The sequence below is a fragment of the Nelumbo lutea genome, chromosome 3, assembly GCF_056320005.1.
Source record: "Nelumbo lutea isolate HS-2025 chromosome 3, American lotus-T2T, whole genome shotgun sequence".
NCBI lineage: Eukaryota > Viridiplantae > Streptophyta > Magnoliopsida > Proteales > Nelumbonaceae > Nelumbo > Nelumbo lutea.
The window spans coordinates 42,300,581-42,310,971 of NC_142686.1; the positions used below are offsets into that span (position 1 = coordinate 42,300,581).

At 36.1% G+C, this 10,391-nt stretch overlaps 1 pseudogene; it reads left to right on the plus strand.

Moving 5' to 3' along the window:
• Positions 1 to 246: 246 nt before the first annotated feature.
• On the plus strand, positions 247 to 9,445 carry LOC148864517 (putative galacturonosyltransferase-like 3 pseudogene; annotated as a pseudogene).
• Positions 9,446 to 10,391: the final 946 nt, after the last annotated feature.

A 10,391-nucleotide genomic window follows, 5' to 3' on the forward strand; every position in this document is an offset into this window, starting at 1 on the left:
CAACAATGTAACACATATCGTAGAACAGTTCCTTCTAATGGCATATAAGGGGAAATTTTGGGGTTTAATATCAATAAAAATAATATATTTAAAAAATTTTCAAAAATAGATTAATTTTTTAAAAATAATATCAATAAAGAGCAAAAATACTGTTCATCATCTTCTTCTTGCTAGTTGCTCACCAGAGCCACCTTTCGTTGCCGCCTATGCCTCCGACAACGTTGCCGGAGGTGGTCAGAAGTAGAAATGGCGACGGCGGCACTGGTGATTTCTTTGTCCAACACCGCCACTTTTGCCCACCTCTGCCTCTGCCTCCGACAACGTTATTGGAGGTGGCCGGAGGCAGAGGTGGCGAAGGTGGCATTGGTGGTTATTCCTCTGCCCGTTGCCACTGCCACCTCAGTCTCCACTCATCTTTGGCAACGTTGTCGGAGGCAGAGGTGGCAGCAGACAGCGAAGGCGGGTGGGTGGTGGACAGCGGCTCTGGTGAACAAATGACAAGAAGAAGATGAACAGTATTTTTACCCTTTATTGATATTATTTTTAAAAAGTTTTTATTTTTGATTTTTTTTTAAATATATTACTTTTATTATTGATATTAAACCCCAAAAAGTTGCCCTTATATGCTAAAAACCCTTTTAACCTTTTCTATTTTTTCTTTTTTTATTAATTCTTTTTATAGGCTTTGCGTGTCAGAGGTTAGGACCACTTGTTATTTTCAGATCCAAATTTGAAATTTGTTTAACAAGTTACTTTAGAGCGAGGATCGAGAAAGAGAATTCAGCATTGAGTGATAAATTTATTGAGAGGGTGTTTTACAATGATATGGTTTTATTTTCCACAAGAAAAATAATCGTCGTATCAACGGAAATTTATTATTATTATTATTATTATTATTTGTTTATGTAATATTTGTTTTCAAATTAGAAAATAAAACCGTTGACATTCGTGAAATAAACAAATATCTTGTTTTTAGCACTGCACTAAAATATGAAATCAAAACCTTCGTTTTATTGTTATAACCCAACATCGAATAATATTATTTGACATCATGGTGCGCCACAACCCCACAACAGTATATCGAAGACCATGATTCACATGATCTGGATCTGCTGCAAATATGTTCCACAGCTGCGTATAATGGATTATGTAATTAATTATAAGTATATACGTCAATATTATACTCTTGTTTTACGTACATTCATGGCTATAGAATACGGATGTGTTCATAGTTTTCAAAACCGGATTAGATCGGATGATTGAACTAGAAAAATTGGGAACCGGTTATTTGGTTGGTTTCATTTTTCTCTAAAACTGTTTTTCCCCCAAAACCGTTGATTTTGGTCAATAAACTGTTGAACCGGTTGGTTAATTGTTCAAACTATTCGAACAGTTTTGCTTGTTTTTCAATTTTTTTTAATTTTTTAATTTTTTTTGTCAGAACGGATTGACCATTTGGGTCGAAAAAATATACAGTGGTGCATACAAAGATCTTGACATTTTCCATTCATGATTTTAATCATGTACTAAAACCATGTTATAGCAAAAGTGAACTCTTAGTCTGTGTTTGGTTTGAAAGAAAAGGAAGGGAAAGGCAGGGAGCCTCACCTGAGTGAGTGGGTGATCTAATTCTATTTGATACGTTTGGCGAATCAGCCATCCAACATTAAAGAAGGTTCCATTCATGCTAATCGGATACCTACCATTAATCAATTCTTTAACCAGTTGTTAAATGGCATTTGAAAAGACAAACACTTTTTGAGTGTCATCTAATTCTCTTTATCAATCATTCAAATGTTGACAAAAATTGAGCAGTCCCAAATCCTTGCCTCTTTTAATCAAGAAAGTTGGGGTCAAGTCTCAGTGGACATTCTAGTGACTACAACTTTCTTGAATAGAATAAGCAAAGATTTGGTACTGTTCTTTTTTTATCAATGTTTGGATGGCTGATAAAGAGAATTAGATGACATTCAAAGGGCATTTATGTCTTTTCAAATATCATTTAATGGCTGGTTAATGGCAGGTAGTGGATTGGCATGTTTTGAAAGTTCAGATACTGAATTGTCACATTTTAAAGTTTGGGGGACCAAAGTGGCACTAGGCCCAAAGTACAGGATACTAATTTGGAATTTTCCCAAATTATAATCATGGAGAGATATTACCCATGGTTTTTAAAACTGAACCAGTGACCGAACCGGTTCAAAGGTTGGCCCGTTCTGACAAAAAAATAGAAAATGGTGAAAACTGTTTGAATGATTAACCGGCCGGTTCAGCAGTTTGTTGACCAAAATCAATGGTTTTGGGGAAAAACGGAACCGATTAGGTGACTGGTTCCCGATTTTTCCGGACCAGTTTCAAAAACCATGATATTACCAATGCATAGCAGCAAGATGCTGTGAGGTTGGTGTAAGGTGTGCAGCAAATCCAAATTAACACGATACTGCAGCTAGGTGAACTTAGTAGAACATTGCCAAAATTTGAATGGGCTCAGCCCAAGGGCCAAGGCCCAGTGCAGTATAAATTCTTAAAACCGGTTACCGAATTGCAAAAGGGCTCCCATCACTTCAATGCTTCACATTTATATACCTGGCTCTGAAGAGCACGCTTAGAAGTCCAGAAGCGTTCCGTGTTATTCCCTTCATCCTCTGCGAATTAAACAAGTTATACCGCAAGAACTTGTGCCATAAGCCCAAAGTACCAGGGAAAATAGGATTCATTACTATTCTACTTAATTCCTGGAATCAAGGATCAATTTTTGTTAATCCCATTTTCAAAGGGTCTAACCTGAATCCCAGTGAAAATGTTTGTGCTAGCTGGGAAGTTAGCTCCATTATTAAATTCTATCTCACTGAAATTCCCAATTGGTTTGGGGGGGGGGGGGCTAAAGTTGGCCTGATCATTGGCAACAATCCCATGTTACTTTTGAACATTCATCTAGGGTTTACGGAAAAGTTATTTATGCTCTGGTTTACTTTTGCATGTTTTTTTCAACATTACATGTAAATGACAGACCAGTGTATGCTTTCATTGATAATAAAATGTAAAAATATATCAATAATAAAAAAGTAAATGACAGACCAAAATTTACACAAGTCAGTATGTCATATCAACAAATTAATTAAGCGTTGGTACTTAATCTCAACACTGACTGACGTAATTAATAAGTCTTCCTGACAACGGAGATTGAATGCAAGTGGAGGTCAAGGGCCTCAAGGCCGTCAAGTGGATGAAGTTATATTCGGCTTGATTAACAATTAATAATCTTGTTCATACATATAACGACATAAGTTATGTGTTTTTTAATCTAAGGAGACCGGGGATGAATCAAGCAAGAACCAAGAGTTTATTTATGTTATTGCGTTCTTCCATCCTTTTCTTATTTCCAATATTCCAATGTCCAACTAATAGCCACACCTACACGTAGGGTTGCAAGTTGGATCGGGTTGAGACCAACCCAAGTTTTAAACCCCAATCCTAACCTGACCTTTAATCTAACCTTAAATTTAACCCTAACTAAAATTTTTCAATCCTAATCCAATCCAATTCAATTCGGAGTCAATTTCGGGTTGGGCTGGGCTTGGGTAACCCAACCTTCTTTCCATCTTTTAAAATTTCATTGAATTTATTGATTTTAGATCTTAACTCAACTTTCAATACATATATTGATCTTTATGTTTCATTAGTATTTGTTTGTTGACGTTGTTTTTTTAATATAAAATTAAGAAAAGCAAGTGTTAGAAATGACTATATTTTATTATGAGTTATGACTTACGATAGATCTTTCTTGGGCGACAAACAACATAGAGGAGATGAATAATAAAATTTTTAAAAATCACAAAATAATATTATCAAGTTTTTAGTGTTTATGATTAGGATTAAATGAAGTGATTATCTTAAAAGAAATACATAATACTATGTGGTGGGGGCTATACAAATATCATGCATCTAAACAAATCAATGTATGCTATATATTATATATAACATATATTTATATATATGAAATGTACTATAGAGTCGGATTTGGGTTGGGTCGGATCAATCCTAACCCAATTTGAAAGAAAATTGGATTCATGAATTCCAACCCTAACCCTAACCCGAACATCAACCCGATCAAACCCAACCCAACCTTTTCAAGTTGGGTTAGGGTTGGATTTGGACAAACCCGGCCGAAATTGCAGCCTTACATACACGTAACACGTTGCCCACTGCCTCAATCAATGGCTTAATGGCACCAACAATGTAACACAGTAACAGCGGTGCATGGAACAATATATGCCAGAAGGAACAGCCAGTTCCCGATACCTGATTCATCCTAACTTTCAGTTTAACATATTCCTCAGTCTTCCTTCTCGATCCATGTTTGTTGTTTGTTAGGCTCATCCAAGATTGGCTCCATTTGTGCAAGAAAGCTTGTAGGTAATGTATATATATGCCTTGCAAGTTAAAAGAAGAAAGCTCCCTTCAATGTGTTATTTTAAGGATACCATTAATTGCATGTTTTAAAGCAAATGGAATATGTTTTCTTATGCTATGTTTGGTTTGAAGGAAAAAGTAGGGAAATGAAGGAAAGTGTAGGAAAACGTTTACAAACTTTGTATAGATTTTCATATGTTTTTCTTCTTTTCCCTATCTTTCCCTCAAACCAACTATAGCCTTATGGTTTGTTTGATTGGCGAGAAGGAATAGGGTGAGAAAGGAAAATTTATTTTCTCATTCTTAACATGCAACACAGTAACAAAGGTTTAGCATATCTAACACTGTGATGCCCGACAAAAAATAACAAGGGAAAGCATTGAGGGTTTAGAGGAAACAATACAAAAAAAAAAAAAGATGAAGAAGATGGTTATCGGATTCCTTGGTTGTTGGGGATTTGAAACTCATGGGAAGAAAAATGAGGTTTTGAGAAAAAAAAAAACGAAAAAATAGTTCAGTGAGGAAAATGAAGCACATTTACAGTTCGCCGGAGATGAAGAAGACGATGATCCAACTCCTTACCGTTTGGGGTCTGAAGCTTAATTGGGGAGAGAAAGACAATAAGGTATCAGGCAAAGAAAATACAGAAAAGTTGAAGTGTTGTGAAACAGATATGAAGATGATGACAGGAGAGCCTACCTTCATTGGAGATGAAGACGACAATGGTCGAAGTTCTGATTGTTTCAGGGGTCTGATGCTAGGTTGAGAGACCAGCTCCACGCCCCCAATATATTTTATCCCAATACAAACGGGATAAAATACAAATTTTGGACAAATATTCTTATTTTCTAATTCAGGTACTTAGGGATGTTCTTAATGGGGCATTGATGCGAATTTCTTTTTTAAGGGAGAGAATAACAAGTTCCCCATCAGAAAGAAAATGACAGAGAAAGAGACAAAGGAAGACAAGAAGCATCCATGACCAGGCTACTCGTAAGTTTCAATGTCAAATATTGCACCAGTGGTTCCGGTCCTGCGAGTTGGGTTTGGTTTTGTAATTTTGGTTCTACCTAATTACAGAAGCAATAATCTTTATTTGGTGACGTGAAACAATGTGTCTCAAGGGGTTAATTATATTAGGGTTAGAGGTGTAAATGAATTAGAAAATCTGATATCTGAATTCAATTTGATATCCACGGATATTGGAAATTAATATTCGAATTCGAATAAATATTTGAATATTTGATTTGATTTGAATTCGGCCAATTAAATATTTTAGGTAATTAATAAGTATATAAGATAAATATTTTATTTATATAAAGTATATAAATATATAAATTATTTATATAATTTAATTATTATATATATAAAAATATTATGTAAAATATTTAAATATTATATATATTAATATAAGAATTAAATAATCAATTCAAAATTCGATTCGTTTATATAGAATCTTGAATTCAAAATTGTTTTCGAATACCATTAACACCCTTAATTAGGTCCCTCGCCAGGTCCAAGTTCATCCAGTAATGGATTGAACCCGCGGTTTGCATCCTATCACACACCTTTTCCCCCACCTCCACCTCTGGTGATAGATAAGTAGTGCTAAGTTTTCCTTAATATTTTCAATTAGAATTTTATTTCTATAAGAAAGAAAAAAAACCAAAGCACTTGCGAAAGTGGGATTTTGTATAGTTGTATACTGGTACACGTTGGCTGGACAGGCGATATTACGCTCAAGTCACATCTAACGTTGGCCCATTAAGAACTGGGCTTGTGTTCCATAAGTAGATTAACCTTATTTTGAGGCCCATTTATTGAAGGACGCAAACCTGACTTGTAACTTGTAAGATAAGATATTTTATTCATCAAGCACATATTCATCAAAGAGTTAAGGCTCCATTTGTTTGTTAGTATCTTGAGGGGTGACGTAGCGTGGAAGCAATGGAAACCGGAGCTGGCTATGTAAGTACCGGGCGATCGTTAGCTTCTAGCGAAGAACACCGAATTCTCTAGGAGAGAGAAAATGTGGCAAAAACTCAAAGAAGAGAACTTAGAGAAATTCTGAAATTATGAAGTATGAATTGATGATTAATTCTAGGAAAATAACAGTATTTATAATACATTTAGAAATTGTAAAAGAATTAGGAAAGAATGTGAATCTTGATACTCTTGGGATGTTTTGATAAAGTCGAACCCTCTTGGAATTCTTGGGCTTGATCTTCCACCATTCGATCTCCCTAGCTCTCCTCATGCATGAATCTGGGAGTCTTGGATTTCTTGATGCTTTTTGGAGTCTTTATTGGATCTTGATTAGGGTCTTGAATTCCTGTTAATCTTGGAAGTCTTGCCTTATCATTCTTGGACCTTATCTTGATTTACCCTTATCCTAGGAGCTGCCGCCCCTAGGGTGCGATGGGCCTCCATCAAAGGGTAAGTTGGTCAATTAGTTAATTGATCAACTTTTCCACATTCTTGTGCCATTATAATGGATCCTATTAAAAATGAAATTTTTGGAGAGTATCAATTACATGGATAATCAATACTTTCTTGGCATCGAAAGTTATTTAGACAATTTTTGTCTGGGAATCACTTGTCCAAATAAACATGTTATTCGGATACCGAGAAATGAACTAGGTCTTAGTAATAATTCTGTGGTCTTCGCAATATTGCCGCCCTTTGAGAAAAGACTCCATCTCCATGCAACAGATAGCTATTTAGGAAGAAGAATTACCCAAACAGAAAGAAAGTGACATACAATTTTAGTTTTGATTCCCATTTCATCTACCATTTATCAAAGAAGTGATGATACAAGCAGAAACTAGTGGTGTCTAGTAGTAATTAAATCTTTGTATCATCACTGTATCATCACTGCTTGTACGGATAGGTTCAATACAAGTAGAAACTAGTTTTGATTCCCATTCCCAATTCATGGGGAGGATGGGCTGTGGGGCAGATGTTGGGTGTGCTCTGTGGGAGGCCCATCCCATCCCCCAAACAACCCAGGCTGTTTTTCCCAAACAGTCAAATTTTTTCTAATGGAAGTCGATATTAGAACAAATTCAGGCCTAGGTATTGTTTTTGCAAAGTAAAACTAGTAATTGCCTGCTTTCACTTCACTTTAATTAGTTTTGTGGTGTTAGACAAATGTAACTAAAAATGATGAAAACAAACCGTAAAATTTTACTGTACATAGGAGATGCTAAGAACTCCATGTATTTAATGCAGGAGAGAAGTTCAGAATTCTATGTATTCAAATATTCACTGACTACCTACCCTACGGAAATCAGTTAATGAATGAATGCAGGTAAAAGAATCCAATAACAAAATCACTGAAAATACACTCTGGATTTCTTATTCACTTTTCCTACCCACTCTCTACTTGAACGGAATTGGAGCCACACATCTCTATTATGAATTAAAAGATGTGTGGCTGAAATTCAAGAGAGTGTCTAGGAAAAGTTAGTAGAAAATCTGGGCTCCTGAAATTGAAAATAATAATACAAGTGAATGTTGACTCCAGATCTTCTGCCCACATCTATGCATAATACACTACCCCCTTGTAAATTGGGAATATCTCCTCCTGCATAATGAGTCCAGATCTTCTGATTATACCAATTTTGCTCATGTTAATCACAGTCACACATGGATAACATCTCATCCTCTGCATATTATTATGCAGGGGGAGATGTTCCCAATTCACGAGGGGTAGTGTGTTGTGGGTAGAGGTGGGCAGAATTCTGTGGGGAGATATAGAGTCTTGCATAATATACTATATAAGAGGATGAGATGTTCTCCATGTGTGATTACGATGTTATGTGGCTAGACATGAATAGACTCTGTATGGATAGAAGATCCGGACTCCTGAAATAATAGAAAAAGATGTAACCCTTAACATAGTACAATAACAAAGTGGAATATATAATATAGTACTCATCTACAGATGGTCGAGATACACTCGGAATGGTCTTCTAAATTTTGCAAGTAGTGGATTGAACCATGCATCTTCATCTACATTACTTCTCTCTCTCTCTTGGACATTTCTTTGTGTGAGAGAGTCATCAGTCCATTAATACAGCAAATTAATTTAACAAATGAGACGGGGTTAGGCGACTTTGAAGATTTAGAGGGTGTGGGTGGGTAAATATGATTTTGTTTTTTTTTTTCCTCAAAATGTTAGAATGTCACATGTTGAAATACTTAGGGAAAATTCCTGATCAGTACCTGTACTTTGGTTCGAGTTATAATTTGGTCCCCGAATTTTAAAATGCGACAATCTAGTACCTGAATTGTCGAAACGTGACAATCTAGTACTTATCGTTAATCAAGTGACATGTGAAAAGATACAAATGCCCTTCAAATATTATCTATTTTCTTTATCAACCATATGCTAAAATCAGAACCAATGGTCAAATTCTTTATCCCTGTGACAGTACTTTTGTCTTTCTTATCTTCTGATCATCTTCCAACCAAAACAAAAACAATTTCTGAGAGAAAAGTTTTCATTTAACTACTGCTATGGCAAATTGATTTGGGTAGCCATGTCATAAGTGCACCAGAGTACAGACATGCCAACTTCACCAATAACTTCACCACATGTTTTGTTCTGACCCATTTTTCTCTCAAACGTTTCAGGGGTGGGATCCCTGCTATTTCAATAACGGCATGATGGTCATCGATGTCTAGAAATGGAGGGAAGGAAAATATACAAAGAAGCTAGAGTCATAGATGATAATACAGAAGTGACACGTATATACGAATTGGGATCGGTGCTTCCATTTTTGTTGGTTTTTGTCGGAGACGTGAGAGGGGTTGGGCACAAATGGAAGTATGGAACCAGTACATGCTTGGTGGGAATAATCTGGAGGGCCTCTGCAAGGATCTACATCTTAAGCTAGTGAATCTATTGCACTGGAGTGGGAAGGGGAAGCCATGGTTGAGATTGGACTCGAAGTGGCCTTGTCTGTTGGATAGCTTGTGGGCACCATACGATTTGTTCCAACACGAGCCATTGTTTTCAAACAACTAACCAATCATAGTAAAGAGTTTCATGAACTATTTCAGCAGTAGCCCACTGCAATCCCATCATCCCATTATCCTGGATCAAAACGGAAAAGAAAAAGAAGAGCTTTACCTTGCATAGAATTATAACTTCAGTGAATAAGAATCCATAGCGTTTCGTTAGAGAGAAAATACCACAGTAACAACAAAGGATTTTGGTGTTTGTGAAGAGAGTTTGGGCTTTGTTTCATCTTCTTGAGGAAGAAGATGATGAATAGTGTGTTCTATTTTCAAGGATAATTTTGAAATTTTCAAAAATCTTAAATGACAATTGAGGTCATGTAATAAACATAACTGATGATCCATTAACGGTAGGTACTAGATTGTCACGTTTGAAAAATTTAGGGATCAAATTGTCACTCGAACCAAAGTCCAATATATTGATCGAAATTTTCCCAAATACTTAAGTCGGTTAGAACAGTTGTATCTTGACAACTGTACAAACTCAATGATAACCACTGAATACATGTCTATATACCTGTATTCTCCTCTAACTTAATACAAGAAAGCCTTTCTTATCATTCGATACCTGTCTTCATGGTATCAGAGCGGTGATCCACTTCTCTTCCTGCATATCCTGTTCGAATTCCTCTATTTTTCTTTCAAGAGTGGAGATCAGAGTTAATTCCCCATACTTCCTTCATCCAACAGCTAGGTGTTATACTGGTTTCGTCTCCACTCAATGGAGGTAACTTTCCGTTGTGGCAACGAGAAATGATCAATTCACTTAGAGCAAAAAATCAAATCGGGTTCATCGATGGATCTCTGCCATGACCTATTGCAAGTGCACCGGATCTCGATGCTTGGATCAAATGCACATGGTAATGACATGGATCTTCAACTTCCTAACCAAAGAGGTATATGAAAGCGTTGCTTTCGTTGATTCAGCTGCAGATATATAGAAGGAACTCGAA